Source organism: Castor canadensis, chromosome 4 (genome assembly GCF_047511655.1).
Source record: "Castor canadensis chromosome 4, mCasCan1.hap1v2, whole genome shotgun sequence".
Classification (NCBI taxonomy): Eukaryota; Metazoa; Chordata; class Mammalia; order Rodentia; family Castoridae; genus Castor; species Castor canadensis.
Genome location: NC_133389.1, coordinates 28,244,839 through 28,271,903, shown reverse-complemented (window position 1 = coordinate 28,271,903; position 27,065 = coordinate 28,244,839). Strand labels below are relative to the sequence as shown.

Genomic DNA, 27,065 nt, shown 5'->3' with positions numbered 1-27,065 from the left:
ATTACTTCTGTACTACTGTTAACAATAAATAAATCCTATTTTTTAATAGCCAAGGCTACTTATCACAAGGTCACCAGTAATTATTTTATGGAATAGACAATTTAGAAAGCAACCCTGAGACTGGAAGGAGGAGGATCAAAACAAATTATCAAACATAATACTGGGCAGAAGTCACATCCATACAAGAGGCAAGAAGCCCTCACCACGGACACTGGCCAGCCGTCCACACCTACTCTGTCCTGGAAATTTCTAGCATACTATAGCTCAAAGTCTAGTGAAAATTTTTACATGACACTTCTGCAAACTGTCAAAAATAATGGCCAACTCCGAAGAAAAAGTGTGACAAAGGTGATACGCCTCTATGACTGGCATAAAGGCTTTTACATCTGGAATCAGGGCTGGTATGGAAAAAAAAAGTATGAAATATCTTGGTCATAGAAGATGTTGCGGATCTTTCACGACATCCCTATCCCTTCAAGAACATTTGTTAATCATCCTGAATAGCCACCTATCGGATATCAAGTAAATTACTATTCTCTTAATAAAGATTTTCCAAACATGATTTAAGCTAGTTGATGAACATTCACTATAAGGCTTTCAGGTCTGGTCCTGCACTGAATGGCCCCAGACATGCTAGTGAAGCTTTGAATATTTGGTTTTGTGTCTTGAATATTATCTATTATCCTCACCAGACTGTTATCTGTTTTTTCTTACAACAGACAGTAGGCTAACAATTCCCATCCTCCAACCTACTCCCCACCACACCCCATTAAACCTCCCACACTACCCATAATCTACTTGTTTCTTATCTACTGTGGGCTTAGAAGCCAGATAACTTGGCTTGTTAAAAACATTTCAAATAAATGCCAATGGGTACTGACTAAGAGTCTCAAAAGCACTGCTATGCTTTAAGGTGCAGAATTGGACAACTCTGGCTCCTCCAGGCCTCTGTTGCTTAGTGTCTTTTTCTCAGATGCATTTTATAGTAGGTCAAAGATACTAATGTAGGCAAATCATTTGGATTAGGAAAAGCACAAATAACTAAAACCTACCACTAGAAGAGAGCAAGAAAAACATTATTTGGGAGGACTCTTTTGTCTCAAGGAAATACTGTAGGTCCTTTAATGAGTATTATTTAATCCTTGCAGTAGCCTTAAGAGGTAAAGGTAATTTCCTATGTCTTCAGTAAGAAAACCAAGGCTCAGGAGTTAAGTAATTTACCCAGTATTTTAACTAAGAAGCCAAATATTAGCCTAGGACTCTCTGATTCCAAAATCCAAGGCCTTTCCACTACATAAGACTGCTGCCCAATCTTTATTCTTAGTTTAACTCTTTTTACATGTTATTCCTGATTCTTTTGCTGGCTCCTAATTCAAGTTTGCTTTCTTTCCTTAACCACCTTCTGTAACTTCAGGCAATGGTTAGTCACACTAAGACCAAATTAAGCTTAGTTCTCCAAATGTAGACCTGGGCAACAACAAATATGTTTCTGAAAGATTGTTTCTATCTTCAGTTTGTACAGACTTCGGAAAGTGACAGTTGCACCCCCCCCCCAAAAAAAAATATTGATTGCTCTTAGTGACACAATGAGCTAACTTGTCACATCTTCCCTAGTACTGTCCAGTACACTGAGAAAACAATGTAAGTACACTTCAGGAATTGGATCAGTAATGAATTTATTGCATGCTTATGCTCCCTACCTCATTTGTACACTACCTTAACCAATTTCCTTACCCTAAACATTGGGGACGTAAGGAATTACCACTTTCCTAATTCCATCAAGGAACAGGGCTGTTAGAATCTTTATTGCCTGGTCCTGGCTGAGCCGGACACACAGAAAAGGTTGCTTGTTGAATAAACAACTAAATGCTACTTGTCCAATAAATACAAGTGATGTGTTGAATAAATGCATAACCTCTTCTGAACTGGTTTTGAATTCTTTACATTTCTCATTTTCCAACATACCTTTGCAATACTTACGGGAAACATCTTCCCTCTTACAGAGACTAAGGACCTAAAAACGGCACTTCTACTCCCATCAAAAGGCAACGAATTTAAAAAGACATGCCCCTCTCCACCCCCTAAAAAAGATTCTTGTCCCAAGAATATAAAAAAGTCACCATCTGCCAGACTGCACTATATGCAGCTTCTATATACCTTACAAAAACACGTGCATAAAAAGGTTGCCACAAAACAAGTACAAAACCAACAGAATCAAACCAAGCAATAAGGAAAACTCTGAGACCTACAAGTCAAAACTGACAATATTGACAACACACAAAACTGCAAAGGTCCCTGGCCAGCAATTTTTGCAGCTAAATTGAGTGGTGCTTTATTTTGCACTCACTTATTTCCCCATGAAATGCGAAACAATAAGATTATGGTAATATTATTCTATTACTTATAACGTGAAAATGAAAAGAACCTCTTGCTCTCTTCAAGTAGAAATAACCTTTGTTCCTATAAAACAGAACTGCTGTATACACAAAACCATCCCCAATATTCCTCTAAGAGTTAAAACACATACTAAGCCTGACAGGCCACAAATAAACAGGAAATTACCCTGCACAATTTCTTGCAAGACTATTATTTCATGAACCTTACAGATTTTGCATAGAGTCTGAGGTACAGCTAGGTAACAACTTGTAAACCAACTTTGGTGAACACCTCTACAATGTGAAATCACTTTGGGTGTAGCTACAAAATAGAAAAACCAAGCCGGAAGAGCAGTTTCTTACTAAAGAATATAAATGGATGTTTGCAATTATATTGCAGTAATTAATCCTGGCCAATGAGCTACGTCAAACGTAATTAAATTAACTAAATTTTAGCGTTAAGCATTTAAGTGTGCACTCTAGAAATGCACAAAGACTCAAACTATATTTACTACTACCACTAAATTTATGTCAAAAACTACATTTTAAAAATAAATCCAGAAAGTAAGACTGATTGAAACATAAACATTTGCTAAAAGACTTTCTATCAGAAGACCTTCGTTGAACAATCCTGAACAGGTATTTTTCTAAGTTAAATGAAAAACTTTCTCTTGGAAAAAAACCCTCACTCTATATTTGTGAAATCTATTTTACATTTTTCTCATAGCTGTTTCATTTCCTTTACTAACTCTCATGCATTAGAACTTCAAATTTCATTTAACTATTTGAGTTAACTCTTACTTGTCTGTAAGAGGACAGCCTTTTATAAAAGGAATCAAAAGTAAAATAATAGCAAATATATTTTCGTTATAAGAGCAAATGTATTCTCGTATTAGGCTCAAGGAAGTCATGTTTTATTGGTGGAGGTTCAATTCATATGAAAGCAGAAAGAAAATGAAAAAGCTTTGGAAATTAATTCACATTTCAGGGGACCATTTTTGAAAGATGAAATTACTCCAAGTAAGTGCGCCTGACTAACAATTGTTTTATATGTGTCGTTTTAAGACTTTCAAACATTACAATTCAGGATATTCAAAATTGTAACAAGACTAACTCAATGGAAAAATTACTGCTTCCAATTCATTTTACGTGGGAGATTTTTTTAAAAATAAAAGTTTCACTGACAACAAATAAGTAGCATTTAGCTTTCAGATCAAAAGGAAAGAACAAAACCAGCCTAGGTACTGTTTTTCTTTTGTTTAGGATCAGAAGGAAACCATAACCACCTAAGGGTAACTCAAAAGTACCTGACCCAAGGACAGTACCTCCCACGAGAGAACAAAATAATCCAAGAAGAAATTTTGAAAACCAAGTATGGAATACGTGAAAACAATTGGCGTGTGAAATAAAAACTAACAGGGTGCAGCCACAGAACAACTTTCCCAAGTGTGTGAACGACGATCGCGGCAGAGAACCAAACCGTGAGCGTGTTGATGTGAGTACACCCCGCGACTTAACGTTATGGTTAACAAAGGTTACGGGACCCAAACACAGAAAAAGTGGAAGCAAAGTATCACACGCTCCTAACTTGGCAGCCCAACAACTCCTGCAACAAGAGCTCCGGCCCTTCGGCTTTGGAAATCAGAGCCACCAACTATCCAGCGTGCAAACAGCGCCGACGAAGGGACGCGAACCCGCCGGCTAGGCTGGGGCGGGGATCCGGGCTCGCAGACCCTTCCCTGGCGCCGACCCCGGCCCGCGCACCCACGGCCGCGCCACACCCCAGCCCCCACCCGCCGTGGCCATGTGACACGCCGACCCGGTCGCACAAACACACCCCTGCCCAAGGCCCGCGGGCGCCCCGGCTTTACCTGCACCGAGGCGCCAGGTCCCGCCCCGTCAGATCCGGGGGGCCCGGGACCTTTTGTTCCTTCCTCTTCCGATGGGATGGAGGGGGGCTGGGAGGGGAAGAGGGGAACGGGCGATCGGAGGCGGAACTGAAAACACTCCGAGCCGCCAAGCCCCCGCCCTGCCCCGCCCCCAGGCCCAAACCCAGCAGCAGACCCGCGCGCGGAGCAAAGCGAAAGGAAAAGGGGAGGGGGCCCGGCCGCCGCCCGCCGAGGAGGGGGTGGGGACGCCGCCGCCCCTCCTCCCCACAGGCGCGCGCGCGCCCGCCGCCCTCCCGGTCCCGCGCGCCGCGCCCTCGCCGCCAGCCCACGTCCGCTTCCGCCCTCCGCCCCGGCCGCCGGCCGCAGCGCACCCACCTCCGGGCGGCTCGCTCGGCGCTCGCGAGCTGCAGGCTGGCAAGCTGCTTCTCCGCCGCCGCGGCCGCGCGGTAGACCCGCCTCCCACCCCGGCCGCGAGCCCCGCCGATTCGCCGGCGCAGCCTTGGGGCTGGCACCCTGCCGCCCGCTGATTGGCGTCCCCAGCCGTCCGTTAGGGCGCGAGGCACGCCGGCCAAGCGCCGCGCGGAGTGCGCACGGAAGACGGAGGGAGCGGAGGAGGGAAGGAAAGAGGCCGAGCGCCGCGAGAAGGGCCGGGAGGCCGAGCGGGGCGCTGGGAGTCGCGGGGCAACGCCTCCCCGCCTCCCTGTGCTTTCGGTCCGCCCCGCCTCCTGGCCGGACCGGCGGCACGCGTAACCAATCGGCGCGCGGGGAGCTCGGGGTGTGAGCCGCGCGTCGGGGGCCTGGAATCGGAAGGGAGACGTCGCTCGCTGATTGGTCCCGCCTCCCCCGTTGAGCGTGAGGCGAGGCGCGGCCGGGCGGGGTAGGACGCCCGCGGTTTCGCTTGAGTTAGTCTCTGGCGCGTTCCCACGGGGTTCGGGGACAGGCGAGGAAGGTCCGCGACCACGCTCGGCGACCACCTGGTCCCAGACTCCTCCCGGCTCCCCGCCAGCACCTTTGGGTGGGGCTTGTGGGGGATCGCCTTGTCCACCGTTCTTCGTGAGGCCGAGAGTAGACACGTGCTCAGCTCCCCTCCCCCAGAGGCCCGGGCCCGGCTCCGAGGCCCGATGCGTCTGGGGGCGAAAGGGCTCGGGAGAAGCCCGTGTGCCCGAGGCCAACGCTGGGCGAGCTCGTATGCAAATGAGAGAGTGGGCGGGCCCCTCGTGCTGGAGGACAAGGGGGCGGGACCGGGAGGTAAAAAAACCCTGGAGCCAGGATCGTTGATAGCTGTTAGGGTAAGGGTTAGGGTAGGGGAACTACCAGGTGTCGTTCAACCTGAATCTTGGTTTCTTCTAAATTAAAGTGGTAATGATCATGTTCTGAATGCTTAGCAATCAGCTCATTAACTGCTGACTATCTTCCCTATCCCTTCTTTTCTCCCCTGTTAGAGCGATATTTCTACCTTCCGTCTTCAAACGTCTGCTCTACAGGAAGCAGCATGGCCCTTAACTTACGTCTGTCCAAGGAATCGTGATCGCGTTCAGTGGTAACCATGTTTTACTTACTGCTGATGAAAGATTGTGCCCAAATAATCACATCCAGTACTAAATACCTGCTATGTTAGGCAGGGAGTACTGTAAAGCTAGTTTGGTAGAAACTTAGATCTCACGCAGGTTGTTGGTGGCAGAGAACAGTTTTCCAGTATTCATGTTCATGCATTTCTTACTTTGTAGATCTACTGGGAGATTCAGGTTAAATGAGAAACCGTGGCTAGCAATACAAATCAGCAATGAGGAAATGGCAAATGAGTTTTTGAAATAGTCTCTCCTCAGATGTGAGGCCATCCCCAAAAAAGGGTGCCTTCACGTGGACCTTGAGAGATATTTAGCCATCCCCTGACTCTTACAGGTTTTCCAGATGTCCTTTCAAAAATCTGCATTTCCACCACCTTTCTCCTTACCCCGTGGAAATACTATTCTCTTGGGAAGGTTGTGATGAAGAACATGAACCTTGGACACAGGCCAGTTGAAGTTTTGCATGCAGCTCTGTTCTAAATCTGATCTTTGGCAAAGTGGAGCTCACTTGCAATGGTACCTATTTAAATATAGTTTTGTGGTGATGAACTGAAATAATAAATGTGAAAGTCAGTAGCACAGGGCTTTGAAATTAAAGGGAAGTCAGTAGTCATTAACTTTCCTTTCTTCTGTTGTGTAGAGCCATGCCAGTAATCCCCCTTTTAAAAGAGTTTGTTTGCCAGTAGAGATGTAGCTTGTCTAGCATATGCGAGGCTCTGGGTTTGAGCTCCAGCACCACAAAAAGCAAGAAAAAATAGTGTGAAGGGGACCCAGGAAGCTAACTGGGGGAACCGTGCCATCTCCAGTGCTGCCTTTTTCACCTTCCAGAGCCACCTAGGCGTATGTTCTATGGTAAAGGCTGTTCATATTAGAAGTAGAAAGGCTCCTAGTTTTGGGTCCTTTGTGCTGATACAGATCAATAATTGTAATATGAAATAACCTGTTAAAAGCTACCTTGAGCCATACAAATATTTTTTTCCTGTTTGATCAGTATGTAGATTTAGGTATCCACATGGGTAGCAGGATGGGAACAAAAGCAGGATTGGATGGGATTCTAGAACAGTGTGCTTCTAGTAGGGGAGTTAATTTGAGGCACATTAATTCAGTAGGTAATATAACTGAGGTCTATCTTAAAACCATCTCTCCAAAGTATTAATTCCAAGATCTAGAGGATTGAAGAAAGAGGAAGAGGGCAGTCAGGCTACTAATGCAGTCCCCAAGGAGCATAGAAATGGGAGCATGCCCACAGTCTCCTCAGCTAGAAATGCAACTAAACCAAAGTGGGTCAAGACAGAAACTGAAGGCACATACAGCAAGGATTGCCATGGCAACAATCAGCTTAGAAATCCACTAGGGTACCTGAAGATCTATCTGTAGGTCCCTATTGTATAAATTATATTGAATGAGTCTGATTTTTATATGGTTGGACAGCAAGTTTAACCCTTTATTCCCACATGCTACTGCAAAATCAATTAAGCCTAAATCTATTCAGAACGCACTTAAAGGTAATTAAATGCACTGGAAAAGCATAAGAAAAGTGGTAATGGTGGTTGCTTCCAGAAAGAACCTAAGGGTCATGAGTCGAAAACTTAAATTTCATCATTAGTTCTTCTGCAGTTTGATTTTTTAACTAACTACATCAATGTTTTGGTTTTTCAAAAGACAGAAATCATATTCCATCTCCTGTCTGGTAAATCTGTAAAGCCCTTCTTGGCTACTCCAGCCCAAAGCTCTATCACTCATCAATGAATTTTTTCTTCTTTTTTTTTTTTTTTGTGGTACTGGGGCTTGAACTTAAGGCCTTCACCTTGAGTCACTCCACCACACATATTTTTGTGAAGGGTTTTTGAAGATAGGGTCTTGCAGAACTGTTTGCCTGGGCTGGCTTTGAACAGTGATCCTCCTGATCTCTGCCTCCTTAGTAGCTAGGATTACAGGCGTGAGCCATCAGCATCCAGTGAATTTTTTCTTATAGTTAGAATGATACACATACCATGACTTTGTTTTGATTAATGCTTTGATTCATTTGTATAGTCTTGAGCAGTTTGCTAACTTCTCACATGTGTATATTTTTTCTCTACATCTACATTATAAATTCATGAAGGCCAACAGTAGCTTATTCTCACTTGCCTTCCAACACCCTTACTAAAACACCAAGTAATCTAAGAAAGGTAAAATACTGTATTTGTATACCAGAAAAATGACAGGTGTCGCAGGTCTGCAAGCATTCTACACAGTTTTGCCCTATCCTTCCAGTTTGTAGTTGCCCTCAAGTACAACTGTTGGGTCTGTGGTCAACATTCATACTCTTATTTGTTCATCCTAGTGGGACTAAATTGCAGTGAAAATTTTTACATCATAATATTCAGCTACTTGCAAGTGAAAGGACACTGATTAAATGGTATAATCTAACCTCTGTAAAGAACAACTGTGGTTACTTTTATTATAAATTACAAAAAATCCAACACTAGCTGGATTTGTATGTCAATACAGTGAAACTTTTTGTTTTAAGTGAATTTGTGTGTTGAAGATGCATACACATGCTTCTATACACTTAACACAAACCTTATTCATATTCTAGTTTTTGCTAAAATTAGAAATGTTAATATCTGATGGTAAATGCTAGAGATAAGAATTAGACATATAGAGGATGGGCAAGACACCTAAAAAATTAGCTAGCATTTGTTGCCCTCAACACAGACAAACTAAAGCAGATACCTTAAAAGCAACTGAGGCCAATAGGAGAAGGGGACCAGGAACTAGAGAAAAGGTTAGATCAAAAAGAATTAACCTAGAAGGTAACGTACATGCACAGGAAATTAATGTGAGTCAACTCCCTGTTTGGCTATCCTTATCTCAACCAGCAAAAACCCTTGTTCCTTCCTATTATTGCTTATACTCTCTCTACAACAAAATTAGAAATAAGGGCAAAATAGTTTCTGCTGGGTATTGAGGGGGTGGGGGGGATAGGGAGGGGGCGGAGTGGGTGGTAAGGGAGGGTGTGGGGGCAGGGGGGAGAAATGACCCAAGCATTGTAAGCACATATGAGTAATAAATAAATAAATAAGAGAGACATACAAGAAAAAACATTAAATTCAATAGGTGTTCGTTAGGCATATGTTATGATCTAGAATACAAGTATTGACAGATCTTCAGGGGAAATTCTCATCCTTTGACCAGAGTCATTCAAGAAAATCAGATATATGGGTAGGGTTTTACAAAATTTTTTAAAAAGAGATTAAAAGAGAAGTTAGCTCTGGTTGAGAGAAAAACGTGTGGTAAAACAAGTTATATTTCTCATTCTTCTCCAGACACATAGAATTCTCTGTTCTTATACGTCTTGTCTATACACGTAAAGGCTTAAATAATCATCAAATTAACTTATCATTGAATAACTAATTCAATAATTATTCAACTATTACTTGAAAAATTACAACATAATTCCAAAGTCATTTAAGTATCTGAAATCTATGTATTTTCACAAAGACTAAACAAGGGCCAATGTCTAAACCTGAAAGAATAATATACAAATTGTTTAAACATCTATTGTGAGGGAGGATAATATGGTAGTTATATCAACAATAGGACCTTATGCCTTGATTATAATTATCTATGTGTGACAATATTGACTGAGCCCGGCTGCTGCTAGGCAGGACAAGTGTATAAAGGTAGAATACTCTCGGAAATTTTCAAGTATATTAGCATAATTGCATTGATGAAGACTGAAGAGCTTATTTAACATAGCTGACTGCAGTAGACAATAGATGCATAATCAGTGTCCTAATGATTGAATTAATGAGCTCCAATTGTTTGTCCTTACTGTAGACACCCATTAGCTATGAAAAAGACATTTTGCTGAAGGAGTCTGACAATTATGTTAGTTGATGAGTGGCCACAAGGTAATTAATAGTAGGAAAGAACCAACTACTGTTGAGTCCTAAAGACTTCAATGGTGGAGTTCAGGGCTAAACATCTTGCTACGTAGAGGGTTAATATCAGCTTCTTCTTGTCTTCATATAACCATGGAGCCTGATTCAATGCTCTTATTTGGCAGTTAAGGAAGTCCAGGCTTCCCCCAAAGTCCTATGACTACTTAGTGCCAGGGATCATGTACTTAATATCTTTATTTTCTGCTCTGGTACTGTTTTTACGAACATCTCCCTGTACCTGATCTGCACTCCCACACCGATACCACCAAATAGCTACTCTAGACCTTTGCCCTTTTCAGTCTCCTAGTTCCCAATTCATTCTATGCATATGTCCTCACCAACTAGTTCACAATGAAAACATGCAAATTTCCTATCCATACCTAAACCCCTAATGACAGATAAATTTGTCTGTTTCCAGATACATCCTTCCAGCCATGTCTGAAAGTCTTGCTTCTCCTCCTAGAGATTTTTTCCTCTACCGGCTTTCCATTTCCTTTACCCAGGCTAGATTAGCATCCTCCCCCAAAACACACACAAACACACACAGACCAATCATACTCTTACCACATTTTTAATTTTTCTTCAAAACTATCACTATCTGGAATCATTATGTCCATTTTTTTATCATCACCCCCACACACACACTGGATATCAGTTCTGCAAGAGCAGGACACATTTCTGTTTGGTTTACTGAGTATCCCTAATTCAGACACATCTGTTTGGTTCACCATAGTATCCTCAATTCAAGCTTGTGTGGTCACACTCAAGTGTTTTTTAATAGATGGGTAATTTTTACTCAAGTTTGCTCAGACTCAGCGTGTCAAAACTGAACTAATCATTTCCATGTCTTCCTATCTGGATGTGTCTTAGCCCAGTTCTATAGAAAGCAGATTCTGGGGCAAGGATGAAGTGCTGCCACTTTGTTTAAAAAGTGTAATTCCAGGACAACAGAAGAGACAAAGAAGAATGGGGAGCTGTGTATAATAGTGTGTATAATGGAGCACTTACGTGGCTCCATGCCAAGCCTTAAAGAAAGACAGCCTACCTCTTAGCAGGTGCAACCACTGGCCATATATCACATCTCCAGATGGACAGTATGGAGAAATCATGCCTTGGAACAATCTGAGAAAGGAAAGAACTTTATCCCCATGTCTCCTATCTCCTGATGGTCAAAGTTCAGCCACAGAAAGTTACCTTTCCGTCATGTCCGTATTGTGTTATCCATGTTCTTTGGTAGCCACTCAGCCAAGTCCCATGCCCTACGGTCCAGAAGTAGTAAGAGGAAACTAGGCTTGGGGCTGATTGGCCTCAGGCAGTCAAACCACAAGAGACTTTTTTTTATTTAACTAAGTCATTGGCAGTTGAGACACAGCAAGAAGTCAAGGGCCCAGAAATCTGAGAAGACACAAACTGAACATGATACAGAAGCATGATTACCAAAAAGATAGGACCATGTTTGTATTCATTGCATTATACTCAGCACTTACCATAATAAGCACTAATTAACTTTTTGTTGGACGATTGAATGCATGCATAAAGACATTACCACTCTACCAAATCTACTTTATAGAAACCTTGGTGTTATCTATGATCTTTCTTCTTTCATTCCTGCATATTAAAATGAGGGCAGAATTCCCATTGGCCCTGCTTTCTTAGTATATCTGACCTAATGCCTCCTTTCCAAGCTCACTGCCTTGATTCAGACCTTTATCATCTTCCATTGGGATTATTGCTGTAGCTCCTGAACTGGTCTTCCTAACACTACCCTTGCTTCTTTTCAGTCTGTTCTCCCTGCTGCCAGAAGTTTCTTTTTTTAATATATTTTCTAAATGTAAACTTGATGTTACCACCTTGGTTTTTCTCATTTTTTTTTAAGGATAAAACCAATACCCTTTAGCATAACCTAAAGGATTCTTAATGATCCAGCATATTGGAGCGGAGGAGGAGCAACCATCAGACCATTTCTCTGTGTCAAAATACTGGTAAGACAAAAAGAACAAAGATTTATTTTGCTCAAAGTTTCAGAGGTTTCAGTCCATCGTATCAGGAAGGGCATTGCAGAGCAGCTTACATCATGGCAAACAAGAAGCAGAGTGGAACAGTAACAAGATAGAGCCCCCAAGGATGTACCCCCCCCCGTAACCTACTTTCTCCACCTAGACCCCATATTCCAGTCTCAGCACCTCCCAGTAGTCTTCAAATTCTGAATCCATCAATGAATTAAGCCATTCATTGGGTTAGAGCCTTCGTGATCCACTTCTCTCTGAAAATACCCTGACAGACACATACCTGGTGAGCTTTACTAATCTCCTAAGTGTTTCTCAATCCAATCAAACACTGCAATCTGTCTCAGCCCAGTCTGTAACTTCACATCTCACCATTTTCCACCTTGCTCTTCATATCGCAGCTGAACTGAACTGACAGTTTACCAATCATACACCATGTTTCCTCTTTCTCCAGTGCCTATGTTGTGCTTTTTGTTCTGTTGGAATGCCCCCTTTGTGCCTTAATGACCTTTCTACACACCCCCCCACACACACACCCTCATTTATTATCCACTGTAACAGCTAGCATTCTTAGTTGGAAGCAAAAGAAGAATCTGATATTCGCTGATTTACAGAAAAAGGGAATTTGTGGAAAGAATATTGGGTGAGTGATACAATTGCTAAGAAGGCTGCAGAAAAAATACACTTCAAAAATAAGACTAGGGCTTAAGAGTGGCTCAAGTGATAGGATTCCTGCTTTGCAAGCCTGAAGCTCTGAGTTCAAACCCCAGTCTAACCAGAAAAAGAAAGACTAAAGAGGGCTGGACGGTAACCAGGGATAGCCAAGACAGCACAGCATATTGGAGCAGAGGAGGAGCAACCATCAGACCATGACCATTGCACACAGGATACCTCAGCTCACACTTTCAATTTGGTGGCACCGGATAGGATTCCACTACAAAACCAATACTGTTGCTCCTAGAAATAAATGTTGCAGTGCCTGCTATTGCTAACAGAATGGATTTTCCACCAAACCTACTTTGCTTTTCTCCAGCTCCCTCTTTGAAGCCTGAGGCATATCTGTTAGGCATACGTTCTGTGCTCTACTTTGCAGGCAGGGCTGGGAAAGAAAAGAGCTGACCTTTGGGGAGGGGATTCCTATATTGTAATTGGGATCTGCTTCTCTCCAGGAATCAGAGAATTCTCCAAACAGGAAAAGGGGCTAAGTGCTAGGGAACCCCAATGGCGAATGTCCACCATGTTCTCAAGCTCACTCAACAAATAAGTTGGACATTTACTCATGGCCAGATTGTCTTTGGGGCACTAAGGACACAAAAATGTTGGGGGGAGGTACTTCATACCTACTAGAGTGGCTATGGTCAAAAAGACAGAAAATAATATTGTCAAGGATGTGGAAAAATTGAACCCCTCAGACATTGCTGTTGGGAAATGTAAAATGATGAAGTTGCCTTAAAACAAATCTGGCAGTTCTTCAAAAGATTAAGCACAATAACTATATAACCCAGCAATTCTACCCCTAGGTGTACTACATCAAGAGAAATGGCAATAGATGTCCATGCAAAAACTGGTACACAAATGTTCATTGTAGCATTAGTTCTAAAAGTCAAGAACTGGAGCCCACCCAAGTGTGCACCAACTGATAAATGGATAAACAAAAGTGGCACATCATACAATGGAGTATTCATCCATTTAAAGGAATGATATGGCATACTACCATATAGATGAATCTTAAAACTTGAAATATTATGCTAAGTGAAAGTAGCCAAGCACAAAGGTCCCATGGTATATAATTCCATTTATATGAAACATTCAAAATAATCAAGTCTGTAAAGACAGGAAGTAGATTAATGATTAGTGAGGTCCTAGAGAGCAAAGGGGTAGGATAGGGAGTAACTGACAGTCACAGGTACATGGTTTCTCTCTGAGATAATGAAAATCCAAAATTGGATTGTGGAAATGATTTCACAGCTTTGTGAATATATCAGAAACCCCTGAATTAAATCTTGAAATGAGTAAACAGCATGGTAAGTGAATTATGTCTCAATAAAGCTGATTTTTTATGAATATGACAAAAGTGGGGACTCCTTCTCAATGAGCTGACACTAGAGCCAGAACTAGAACCTGGGTGTTCTAAGCCCCAGATCAGACTCCTTCCAACCACAGCCAACTACTCTGGTACTGGAATCCAAGATTCCTCAATATGACAGCAAACAGAGAGACATCTATACTCTAAACACATCCATATATTCTACAAGCTGTCCAGGCAATGTTTTTACACTGTAATGTAATTGTGCTGTTTCCTTCCTAATTGCCCTGCATCCTTCAAATCACCTGTTCACTCACTTCATTTCTAGCTTTGTCCCAAGTTGATCACACAGCATCAGCTTCATTGGCATCTTTTTAGCATCTTGTAACCATGACTTCTCACCCAGTAGTAGTCACTACTGACTGGGGCTTTCTGATCTGAGTTTCAAAGGCCCAGAGATGTGCTTTTTCATTTACCATGAAGCACAAAGTAGGACTATTATGAAGAAAAATTATTTTTTCACAACCTGTTCAAGTTTAATTTTGTGACAACTGTTCTCTCCAACCTCTTTAAAGTGGCTTTATTAAGATATATTTCACATACCATAAAATTTAATAAGTTAAACTATACAATGCAATGATTTTAGTGTCTTCACAGAGCTCGGTAGCCATCACCACAGACTAACATTTTCATCACCCCCAATGTAAACCCAATACTGTTAGCATTCACACCCCAAACCCTCAGCTTTAGCCACCTACTCATCTTTTTTTTGTTGTTTTTATAACGTTGCCTATACTGAACATTTTGTGTAAGTGGAATCATACAATGTGGTTTTTTTTCTCTTGTGAATGGCTTCTCTCACTTAGCATATTTTCAAAGTTCATCCATCTTGTAACGTATCAGTATGTCATTCTTTTTTCAGAACCAGATAATATTTGATTATATGAACATACCACATTTTGCTTATCCATTCATCAGTTGATACACATTTGGGTTTTTCCACTTTTTACTTCTGAAAAATACTGCTGTGATCATTCATGTATGTTTGTCTACTGCTTTTTTTTTTTCTTTCTTTGCAGTGCTGGGATCAAACCCAGGTCCCTGCACATGCTAGGCAAGTGCTCCACCTCTGAGCAATGTCCCCAGCCCTCTAATAATTTTTAAAATTATAATTTTGTTATGAAATTTCCTCTATCCTTCTGATGTATCCCAACAGTTTACAAGATTATGCCAGGATTTTTATGATGGAGTATTAGTGGACACTGACATCCTAAATTTACCTGGCAAATGTATTGCCTCACTACTATTGTAATTGCTTACCAATATATACTATATTTCACTGAACTAATGAAACAATTGCCTCTTCAATGGCATTTTGTGACTTCAATTAAAAGCTGCCAAGAAGGTTGGGTATAGTGAAACATGCCTCTAATTCCAACTACTTGGAAGGTGGAGATAGGAGGATGTCAGTTTAAGGCTAGCCCAGGCCAAAAGTTAGTGAGTCTCTATTTCAACAAACAAGCCAGGTGTGGTCACATGTGCCTATAATCTCAGCTTCTTGGGAGTCAGAGGTAGGAGGATTGAGGTGGGAGGCTGGCCTAGGCAAAAACATGCGACCCTAACTATAAAACAAAAAGAGCTGGGGGTATGGTGTAAGAAATAGAGCACTTACCTAGCAAGCATGAGGCCCTGAATTAAAACAACAAAAATTCTGCAAAAAAAAAAAAAAGGTACCATGAGCCAAAGTCCCCATTATTCAAAAAGTATTCTTAAAGAGCATGCCCCAAATGTATATGGTATTACCATACATAACTCAGTGGTAGTATAGTACATATACACATATATAGTATATATATATGCTATAAATATATATACTAGTATATATATATATACACACTATGGTACTATGTACTTTTTAAACTTTTACTGAATATATTAAGTAGCATATGCTATATAGTACTACACTATATACACTACATATATTTTACTATTTATATTATATATGTATGTGTATATATATATATATATATATACACACACACACACACATACATATATTTTGCAATGCTAGGAATCAAACCCAGAGCCTCATGCATGCTGTGCAAGTGCTCTTTCACTGAGCTACATCCACAACCCTTAATGCTATATTTTTAAAGACCCTTTCACAAAGACCAAATTGAAGACCAAGGGGTCTTCAACCCCTTAATCAAAAATTAAGATTTTTAATTTTTTTTGTAAAATGTGGTTTTTTATCGTAAAAAAATTTTAAGAAGATTCTTAATTACTTTTGCTCTGGAAATCTTTGTATCTTCCAGTCCAACTGAGGGCAGAACAATGAGTGTATTAAATAATCATCTAAGTCAAGTCAGGCACAGGTGCCTCACCGTAATCTTAGCTCCTTGGGAGACTGAGATCAGGAGCATTGTGTTCCAGGCCAGCTTGAGCAAAAACTTACAAGATCTCATCCCAACCAATAGCTGGGCATGGCAGCACACACCTGTCATCCAAGCAACAGCAGGAAGCATAAAATAGATCATGGTCCAGGGTGGCATGAGCAAAAAGTGAGACTCTCCAAATACCAGAGCAAAAATGGCCAGAAGAATGGGCCAGGTGGTAGAGCACCCACCTGGCAAGAATGAAGCCTTGAGTTCAAATTGCCAAAAATATTTTTTAAAATTACAAATAAGCATTTATTAAACATTGCATGCAAAGTCCCACCTGGGGATTATGAAGAATGTAAAGAGTGGTAAGCATGGTTCCTTTCCTTGATGAACTAATGGTTCAACTGAGAATATGGGAGGTGGTGTACAGGAGATCTGGGAGAGGAAGACAGGCGATGTCTATTGTTTCCTTAAGAAACTGCTTAAGGTTCTTAAATCTCACTTCATTTCACTTAATCTTCCAGTAATTCATAAAGAAGCTATTTTTCTCATGAACAGCAGAATTCCCCACAGAGGTTAAATAACCTACCCAAGATCAAAAAGCCACAACAAACATTTCTAATGGAAGTGAAAACAGAAATGCACACCAAGCATAGACACATGGGCAACCACCTACTTCAGCTGAGTGGAAATGGGGCTGGATTCTCTGAGAGGACCTTGGGGGATCCTTTTTGCACGTCCATTCTGTCTCTGGGTGGAGGGAATGGAAAACCCTTGTAAGACCTGGGGCTGGGGCTGGCACCATCTAGAGGCATCTTCACTCACATGCCTGCTGGATGATGCTGGCCAACAATCTACACACAGTCTTTTCTTTTTTTGTAAAGGAGAACAGAAATAGAAATGACAGACTAGTGAAGGGAGATTCGAGTTTAATGGGGGATTTTAATAAGATGGGGCACTTAACGTTTTTGTAGATTGAAGGGACAGGTCTTGTAGAAAAGGAGAAATGATGACATAGGAGAAAGAACACACAATGGTAAGAATGGAGTTCCTGAGGGGATGGGACCCAGGACACAGTAGGGGGTCTAGCCTAATACAAAAGTAAGGATGGTTCACCTATTGCATGCATTCCCAGTGAGGGAAAAATTTGTTCTTACTCTGCTTATGTGCGGAGTACAGACACATGTGGAGAGGTATACAGTATATCTGTGGTAGTACATTGTCATGGGATGGAAATTAGGAAAAAATTATCTAAAAAAGACTTTTTTTAAGGGGCAATAATGAAAAAAAAAGGTGGCAAAACTCTGACCTATGGTATCTCAAGAGAAGCAGAGAGTATCTACATAGATTTCAATGGGTGTTTAGATGTGCAGTCAGAAGCATGTGGAAGTGTTCTCACAAATCTATTTGCTTCAGTGAAATAAGGAGCAGGAAGAACCACATTGAGGAGAAGAAAGAGTTTTGTAGGTTTGACAAAAAATTATGAAGTCTGAAATTGATGCCTTGGAGGTTAAGTAGGAATTAACTAGACACTCACTTGACCTTGATGGATATTTTAATGTGAGACTAATCAACTCATCTGTGTGCTTTTTCAGTCACATTGAGCTGCCTGGAGTAGGCAGGGATGGGGGTTCAACAGGACAGGGACTTTGCTAGGGAGTACAATGTATAGAGACATGGGCAAAGGTGTATCCAAAAGAGTGACCCTGCCCTGTCTCCATGATCCCCAAATCATAACATGTCGGTTTCCATGCCATGCACCTGCAACTCGCCACCTGAGGACTTCCATGGGAGGTTCATGCCCCTGGGAGTAGCTGGGATACCCCTGAGGTGTGTTCTGCACGCAAGCTCAATGAATGTCCTGTATTCCTTCCCTTCCATTCCTTGTCTGACTCTGCATACCCCATCAATGCTTCCTGGGATCACCTCCCAGATGAACAATTGCACTCAAATCTTTATCTCAGGGTCAGCTTCTGAGGGAATCAAATTGGGAAAATGATGAACCACAGTTGTCAGACCAGGTAAGGAGAAAATTAGGTCATCATGAGTTGATAGGCGTGAAAAGTGATAGAATCAGTGGATCAGAGGACCCAGCGAGGTGAAAGAATGTTGGCGTTGCTGTACTAGAGGTAGTGATGAGAGTAGGACACTTGACATTAAGATTATGTAGTTATTATTGAAGACAAAGTTTAGGGGGTGGCCATAGGAATGTGTGACATGGTGAGGTGAAGGGTAAAATCACTGTAGATGAGGGATCAAGAAACTGAGAGGGGCTGGTGGAATGGCTCAAGTATACAGTGCCTGCCTAGCAAGTATGAGGTCCTGAGTTCAAACCCCTGTACCACCAAAAAAAAAGAAAGAAATTAAGAGGTCAAGACCAAGGATAAAACCACCTCTAGAAGAGTGATTGGATCCTCCCAAGGATTGCTGTAACTTGATCCATTGAGGAAGCGCTCTCTTTTCTCTTTGGTTGCAGGATGGTAAGGCTGCAGCCATCCCAAGAGAGAAAGGAGTAAGGGCAATGCAAAGACAGAAGCAGAGATAGGACCAGAGGATCCTGGTGGTGTTAGACCCCCTACAGTCAGTTCTCTCAACATCTGGATCTCCTCTTACTCTGCACTTGGGCAGTTTGGTTTCAGAGTCAATAACTTGTAAAAAATTTTATTTTGCTTTGCTTTAGCTGGTTTAAATTGCATTCCTGTCATTTGTAACAATAAAACGACTAATAAGGAAATGCACGTCTTACTTCATGCTGGCCAAAGTGATCTAATACAAGGTTTAGACATGGGACTATTTTAGATCTCTAGAGAGCAGGAAGTACTGTGAAGTTTAAAGGAACATCTGGTGACGCTCATTCCTGAGTTCACCTCAACTCTGCCATTTGCTAGCTGAGCGGACATTATTTGTGGGGGTTTCATTAGCAGAACCTACAAGAGTCAACCTTGCTCATTTAGGTTGTAGCAAAGTTGAAGGTATCATCTACCTCACCTTTCAGCATTCTCTCTTGAGGACACTCTATTGATGCACCCAGGAGATTTCTTTCTGGCAATACTGGGGTTTGACTTAGGACTTCATGCTTGTGAGGCAGGCACTCTACTTCTTTGAGCCATACCTGCAGCCCTTTTTGCTCTGTTTGTTTTGGAGATAGGGACTCATTTTTTGCCCAAGCTGTCCTGGAGCGATGCTCTGTTTACTTTGGAGATAGGGACTCATTTTTTGCCCAACCTGTCCTGGACTGATCTTCCTATTTTGTGCTTGTCACTATTACTGGAATGACAGGCATGTGCCACTCCCTGCTACTGGTTGTAATGGGGTCTTGCAAATTTCCTGCCTGGGATGGCCTGGAACCACAATCCTCTGGATCTCAGCCTCCCATCTAGCCAGGATTACAAGCATTATTACAGGATTACAGCCAGGATCCACTGGCGCCCAGCACTCAAAAATTTATTTAGGATTTGTTGCCAGAAAAAAAAAAAAAACCTTTACTTCTCTCAAAGAAGTGGGAAGGGTTTTCTTTGTGGAAAAAGAGGACTAAGTAATAGTGTTTATTCACTTTGGCTAACTGGAAGCTCGGAGGCAAATATAGACCAACTCTGCATTATGTTTCTTAGTATTTTAGTATTTTATTTATATCTTACTTTTTAATAGCTTAGTTATCTTTTACTATTTTGTTATGTGTTGTATAAAAACTCCTCAAATCATTTATGGAATAAAGCAAAATATGAATAAGTAAGCACACACACTAGGATTAAACCTGAGTAATATTCCTTCTCTGAGTGCTTTTCACTGTAAAATTATGGAGTTAAAATTTCCAGTGGAGAGAGTAAATTCTGAAGCATCCCTTTCCCGCCCTCCTTCCCCCCACCCCCGCAAAAAAAAAAGATGGCTGTAATAGAGGACAACAGAAAGAAAACCAAAATAACACAACTGGGTTCAGAAACAAGATAAAAACCTTCATAACCCAGAAACAAAATAGAAACCAAGAAGTAGACAGGGTCACATCCCAGAGCTTGCTGGGCTCGGTGTCTGCAGGCAGCAGCCACAGCTATCCAGCTGCTGCAGAACAATGGGGACCAAGTGGACTCCACGTCAGGTGGAACAGTTACCTGAATATGAAAGGAAGCTAAAAAAGAAAACTGCTGTTGACTTATGTGTAAGTATCCAGCTTTGATAATGGCAGGAGGGAAGCCCAGGGAGGCAGGACACAGAAACATAACCCCACAAGCAGGCACTGCAGTAAGCTCCTGCCACCTGGCACCTGGATCTGAAGCACTCAGAACATTGAGATGCTGGGTGAGGGGTGGGGAACTGACAGGAAATGCTCACAAACCTACTAAATGGGAAAGAGACAGAAAAAAAGTGTAAGACTGTTGCAAAGCATTTGAAGAAAGCAAGGATAACACTAAGAAGAACCACATCCAAAGCAATTAATTAAAAATAATTTACTCAGCTGGAGCTGGAGCTCAGTGGTACAGCTCTTACCTAGCATGCACAAGGCCCTGGGTTCAATCCCCAGAGCTGAAATAAATAAATATAATTTGCTCAATAAATCTTAGAGGTTTTCCTGAAAAAGACTAAAACATAAGTATGTGTAGCATGCTAAAATCCACTTTTTAAAAAAGGAACAGAAGCAGAAATAAGAACTGTATGTATGACAAAATTGATTAGGTATTTTGAAATAAAAAATATAAATTGAAGTTAAATACATAATAGGACAGAACTAGATACTGTTAAAGAGTAAATTAAGGAATTGGATCACAGTATCACCAAACTCATTTGGAATACAGGACACAGTACAATAAAAGTCTTACATACATTAAGGTAAGAAACTATGCATCTCCTAAGAGTTCCAGAAGAAAAAAATAATAAATGATGAGGTAATAATTGAACAGGTCGTATCTGTAAATTTGCCAGAATTATGCAATGACAAAACTCGTAGGTTGAAGGCAAGCGTGGTGGTTCAAGCCTTATAATCCTAGCTACTTGGGAGGCTGAGATTGGGAGGATCACACTTTAAGGCCAGCCTGGACAAAAAAAAACAAGACTCTATCTCCAACATAATCAGAGCAAAAAGGCTGGAGGTGTGGCTCAAGTGGAGAGTACTTTCCTAGCAAGTGTAAAGGTCCTAAGTTCAAATTCCAGTACTGACAAATTAATTAATTAGTTAAATTGAAAAGTCCATGGCTGGAAAGTGTATTGTATGTATCACATAAGAAAAAGAAAACTAAACCCACACTTAGATACTTCACAGTAAAACTGCAAAAAACTGAAAATACACCAGAAATCTTTAAGAACTTATGAGAGAAAAAGATAGCTCACCTAAAATTAATTACAATGAAAGCAACAGCAGGTGTCTTGTTGACAACAATATAAGCTAAAATAACAATGAAATAGTATCTTCAAAATGCATTAAAGTATATTTAGTAAACTAGAATTTTATATCCATCTCTGTTGTCATTCAAGAGATGGCAACATACACACAAATAATTTGATAGAGTTTATCATTCACAAACTCTTAGCAAAAAAAAAGAATACTTAAGTCTTTCAATTTAGTAATAAGAAAGAAGAGAAAGAAAAGAAGAAAATAAAAGATAAGTAAAAGCATGGAATACAAAACGATGGTGAACACAGAATGAGAAAATATGTTTCCATAAGCTTAATTAATACTGACTATAATAAAAAACAAAATAAATGATGATGTTTTTAAAAGGAGAATAAATTAATATTCTAAACAATAAGAAGATTGTGGTACAGTATTTAATAGGTAAATTTTTTTTTGGTGGTACTGGGGATTGAACCCAGGGCCTTGTGTACGCTAGGCAAATGCTCTACTGCTTGAGCTCTACCCCTGGCCTAAGTGTATTCTTCTTATCACTTTTTAAGAAGGATAGAAATATTGAATAATTTATTTTATAAAATTTAAAATTGGATGTATAAAAATTCAACATTTAGAATCATCACTTTAAATATTTAAAATGATATAGCTTCCCCAAAAGGGGGTTTAAAACTGGAGACCATAAAAAACTTTATCTTTATATAGAAGTCTAGAATAGAGACAAAGAAACAAAGCTATGGTAAGAAGAAAACACAGTGTACACACCTGTAATTCCATCATTTGAGGAAGTGCGGCAGGAGGTTCAAGCCTAGACTACATTAGTGAGATTCTGTCTCAAAAAACCAAGGGCTGGTAATGTAGCTCAGTAGAGTGCTTGCTTAGCATGTGCAAGGACCAAGGTTTGATCCCTAGCACACATACAAAAGCATAAATAAATGAAGGAAAGGAAAGAAGAAAAGAAAACCGTACAGAATTTAAATATACAGTATAAAAACTGATCCCAGTCAGGCATAGTGGCACGCATCTGTAATCCCATCTCACAAGCCTGAGGCAGAAGAATTTCACATTTGAGGCCAGCTAAGCCTGGAGTACAAAACAAATAATACAAACCTGATCCAATTACAAGGAGAAATCGACAGATCTGTAATCACAATATGGAACATTAACCTGCCTCTTTTAGAAACAGCTAGATCAAGCAGACAAAAAAATTAGAAAGAATATAGAAGATTTGAATAACAGAACTAAGAAAAATGATCCAAAAGATTGTTTAGCAAATTCTGCTGTTGGAAGGTAAACTGGATTTTTGAGAGAAAATGACAGCAGAAATTCCTAAGCTTGAGAGGGTCAAGCAAGCCAGGCCTCACAAACTCTGAATTCAATATCAGGGCCCTAGAGGCGCCCATTGTAGGGTAAGGACTTAGCAGAGGGGGACACACTCAAAATATGGGTCCCTGACTTGACTGGGCCACTTGGAATAAATCACTTTGACCTCTCTAAACTTTAAGTTTTCCTTCCACAAAATTGAGATAAGAAGCCCTGTATTTCTGGGTTTTGTTATGAGGATCAAGGAGTCAGTTAATGCCTGTAAAGAACTTGGCAGAAAATCAAAACCACATGAAGATTCTACCTCACTCCTGTTAGAATGGCTACCATCAAGAACACAAACAACAACAAATGTTGGCAAGGATGTGGGGAAAAAGAAACCTGATATGCTGCTGTTGGGGATGTGAATTAGTACAACCACTATGGCAAATGGTATGGAAGATCCTCAACAAACTGAAAAAAGAACTGCCATACGATCCAGTCATTCCATTCCTAGAGATACACCTGAAGGAATGTAAGTCAGGTTACAACAAAGGCACCTGCACACCTATGTTTATTGCAGCACTATTCACAATAGCTAAGCTATGGAAACAGCCAAGATGCCCCACTACTGATGAACAGATTAAGAAAATGTGGTATTTATACATAATGGAATTTTATTAAGCCATAAAGAAGAATGAAATTTTGTCGTTTGCAGATAAATGGATGGAACTGGAGAACATCATTCTAAGTGATGTTAGCCAGGTTCAGAAAACCAAAGGGCACATGTTTTCTCTCATATGTGGAATATAGACCTAAAACAAATACAGCAATATTATGAAAAACAGGTCACACTAAGGGGAGGTTACATACAAGAGAGGGAGGGTAAAAGAAGGAAGTTAAGATGGTAAATGTGGTTGATGTACTTCCTATACAAGAATGAATATAGAATTTTTGCTGGGAACCAATGGCTCACAACCTATAATCCTAGCTACTCAGGAGGCAGAGATCAGGAAGATTGAGGTTTGAAGCCCTATCTCGAAAACCTTCACAACCATAGGGCTGGTGCAGTGGCTGAAGGTGAAGGCCCTAAGTTCAAGCCCAGTACAGCAAAAAAATAAATAAACAATATATATATATATATAGACAGAGAGAGAGAAAGAGAGAGAGAGAGAGAGAGAGAGAGAGAGAGAATTTTTTTAAACCTGTTGAAATCACCATAAGAAGGAGACTAAAATAGAAAGGAGAAAAATAGAGGGAACCTATTCAACCTGAACCAATTCAGGTTGTAATACATGTATAAATGCAAATGTCACAAGAAAACACCCTGTACAGCTATCTTAAACAAACAAAAAGGTCTTTAAAAAAATAACAAAACGGAGAACAAGAAGGCAAATAGGTCCTGTCTGGAGAACTGATATCAGTGGGAGGGGGGAAGATATAAGGAAAGGGTGTAGGAAGGTAAATGTGGTGGAAATAGTATGTTCTCATGTATAAGAATGGAAAAATGGGACCTATTGAAACTATTCCAGGAATAGGGAGGGGATAAAGGAGAATGATGGGGGGTAAGTTCAAATATGATATAGCATAAGAAATTTTTTAAATGTCATATTGTATCTCAGTATAACAATAATAAGATGATAAAAATAAATTAATTAATTAAAAGAACTTGGCATGTATCATATGCCTGCTGTATGCAAGGCATGATGGTAGCTGTAAAACTTACCAAGCCAATGACAAGGTGGCAAGAGGATGCTTATGGTCCTGCAGCAATTGTCCAGGCATCACTTCATCTCTTAGTCAAGCAAATGCAAAAATCAGGAAAACATGGATTTCCACCTCCATTGTTTTTGGCCCCTGCCTTTTCTCCTACTTTGTTAGACAGTAGTAATAGTGCTTATCAGATGAGGTTTCTGGAAGAAACCATTTGGATAATATATTAAACATAGAATGGGATGCATAAAAATATTTAGCAAGTAGTAATATTACCTTAGCAAGTAGTTACTAGGATTCAGTAAGTGCTAACTATAGTTACTAACAACATTAATAAGAATAATGTAGTAGAAAATGATGCAAAGAGTAAAGATAAATAAGGATAAAGAAAAGGCTAAAGAATTTTATTGGATAATGTATCTCAATGTCCACAATGATTTGATACTAGAAAAATGTCAGTCTTCCCTTAGGCTCTTATCTTTGATGTGATATAGGACTATCGATTCAACTACTCATGGTTTCAATTCCAATATAACAGCCACATCACAGTTCTTTGACAAGAGCCACCTAATAAAATCATAAAAATCCATAATCAGAAATGCTATTTAGATTGAAAAATCATATCAGGCACTGGTGGTTCACGCCTATAATTTTAGTTATTGAGGAGGCAGAGATCATATAACTCTCAGTTTGAAGCTAGCCCTGACAAATAGTTCAAGAGGCCCTCTCTTGAAAATACCCAACATAAAAACAGGGCTGGTGGAGTGGCACAAGTGGTGAGAGCACCTGCCTTGTAAGTGTGAGGCCCTGAGTTCAAACCCCAGTGGGCCATCAATGGGAAGCAGCTGTCATTTTCTGATGATGGGGGTCATGTTAGGATCAATGGCTGAAGATTAATTAGCCTTGATATTCTAATACAGATTATTATATTGCCTATGTTACCAGCACATTCATTGATTTTACTCTTTGGGCTTCATAACAGCTTTCTGAGCTAGATCTGGGTACATTTAATTTTTCCCATATTTCAGAAGAGTAGACAGAAATACAGAGTTTAAGAGCACATCCTAAGGGGCAGGGGCTGTCTAATTAGTGGAAGAGCTAGGACTAGAATTCAGCTGCCAGCCCAAGTCTTTTAAACTAGATCTCCTCCCAAAAGAAACAACATGGGTCAAATAATCTTGCATGGATACCATAGAAGTCAAGAAAATATTCAGCAAAGATTTTTATACTCAGACTAACCACCTAATAAATGAATTGATGTGCCTGTTAACTATTTGTTAAAGGTACAAGTAGTATTTTTATTTGCCCTGGCTCTGAAGCATATGCTGTGGTCCTATCAGAATTTAAATTCAGCAAAGAAGAAGAGCAAAGCAAGAAAATTTTTCAAAGAAAAGAGAAAATGTAGAACTGACTCACCAAACACCTAGAGTGGAAGAATGGAAAAGTAATAGCTGAACTACTTGGTGCATCCCTTCTCTCCAGAGTGCTTTGCCTTTCCCATAAGGGCTATATCATTATTAGATGATCTTAACCTTATGGCTCTAGGTGATTGGTCCAGGAATGGACCCCTAACCGACCTGAACCAATCAGAATGGTTCCACTGTGGTCCACCATGATCCCATATGGCACTTAGAAGCAAATTTTAAAAAGTGGCCCTTTCTCGAGGCCCTTTATATTTATCTATAAGGGAATTGCTGAAATCTACATTGTTTCTGGCATGAAAGCAGCAACTCCAACAGCAGGATTTTTGACAATCAAATTCAAAGCAATATGGTGGACAGTGCCTCTGCATTATAGCTTAGGACAGACACCTGCTCTGACACACAACAAAAGCTAGTCTGCAGTGAGGCAGAATTAAGTCAATGTGTGGGAAAAGACCAAATGCAGAACAGAGAAACATGGATCTAGTCTTACCTGGGGTCATAATTTCAATTGTCCTAGAGAGTCACCTTTGTGTTCCTGCCTCTCCCATTGCTTGAATGTTCACTTTCTTGTTTTTCTACAAGCCAAACATTTCTCTGTTTTGCTTATGAATTTAATTTCACTAATTTCTATGTCCCTCAATTTTAAAAGCAAAATAGGGGAGGATGTATTAGCATCAATCCCAACTTGATCAACTATGGTTTTTTAGAGAAAAGGAACTAGCTCTGTTTCTATCTATTCCAACCCAGAAAATTGTTTCTTTTTCTATGTCCATGCCTAAAAAGAAAATTACATGTTGACTGCCCACTTTAATTGTTGGTAATCACTGAAATTTGCAATCCTGTCCTGTGGCGTGTTCTGAGACCTCTTCCTCCTGGGGCACTCTTTCAGTATGCATTGTTGGCATAGCTGTAGCAATTAGAAAATTGGGATATGTATAAAATTCAGAGCGCTATCCATTTTGGCATTTATTCCCCTTAGTCAATATTTTTGTTAGAAATGTGTAGGGCCTTGGAAAAAATTAAACGGAACTGTGAGCTCTGTTCCTGACATACAGAGTTCATCTTGTTCCAAGAACTACACACTCTCTCTGCTGAGCACCAGGATCCAATGAGCCTC

The 27,065-nt window shown here is 40.5% G+C and overlaps 1 protein-coding gene and 1 long non-coding RNA gene across 8 annotated transcripts in view; one reads left to right on the top strand and one right to left on the bottom strand.

The window, feature by feature from the left end:
* The window catches only part of Smad2 (SMAD family member 2), an 85,353-nt gene extending 79,942 nt beyond the window's left edge, over positions 1-5,411 (bottom strand). For 4 of the 6 annotated variants that reach the window (XM_074069860.1, XM_074069864.1, XM_074069863.1 and 1 more), the window contains exon 1: positions 4,640-4,779. The gene's annotated coding sequence lies outside the window, so the exon portion shown is untranslated. Of the gene's footprint in view, positions 1-4,246; positions 4,435-4,639; positions 4,780-5,273 lie in introns of those variants that run through there. The other 2 variants (XM_074069862.1, XM_074069861.1) reach the window with 2 other exon arrangements.
* Positions 5,412-5,426: 15 nt separating this feature from the next.
* The window catches only part of LOC141422475 (uncharacterized), a 30,579-nt gene continuing 8,940 nt past the window's right edge, over positions 5,427-27,065 (top strand). The window contains exons 1-3 of one of the 2 annotated variants that reach the window (XR_012447036.1): positions 5,427-5,804; positions 11,638-11,743; positions 18,651-19,001. This is a non-coding gene — a long non-coding RNA (uncharacterized lncRNA). Of the gene's footprint in view, positions 5,805-11,637; positions 11,744-18,650; positions 19,002-27,065 lie in introns of those variants that run through there. The other variant, XR_012447037.1, reaches the window with a different exon arrangement.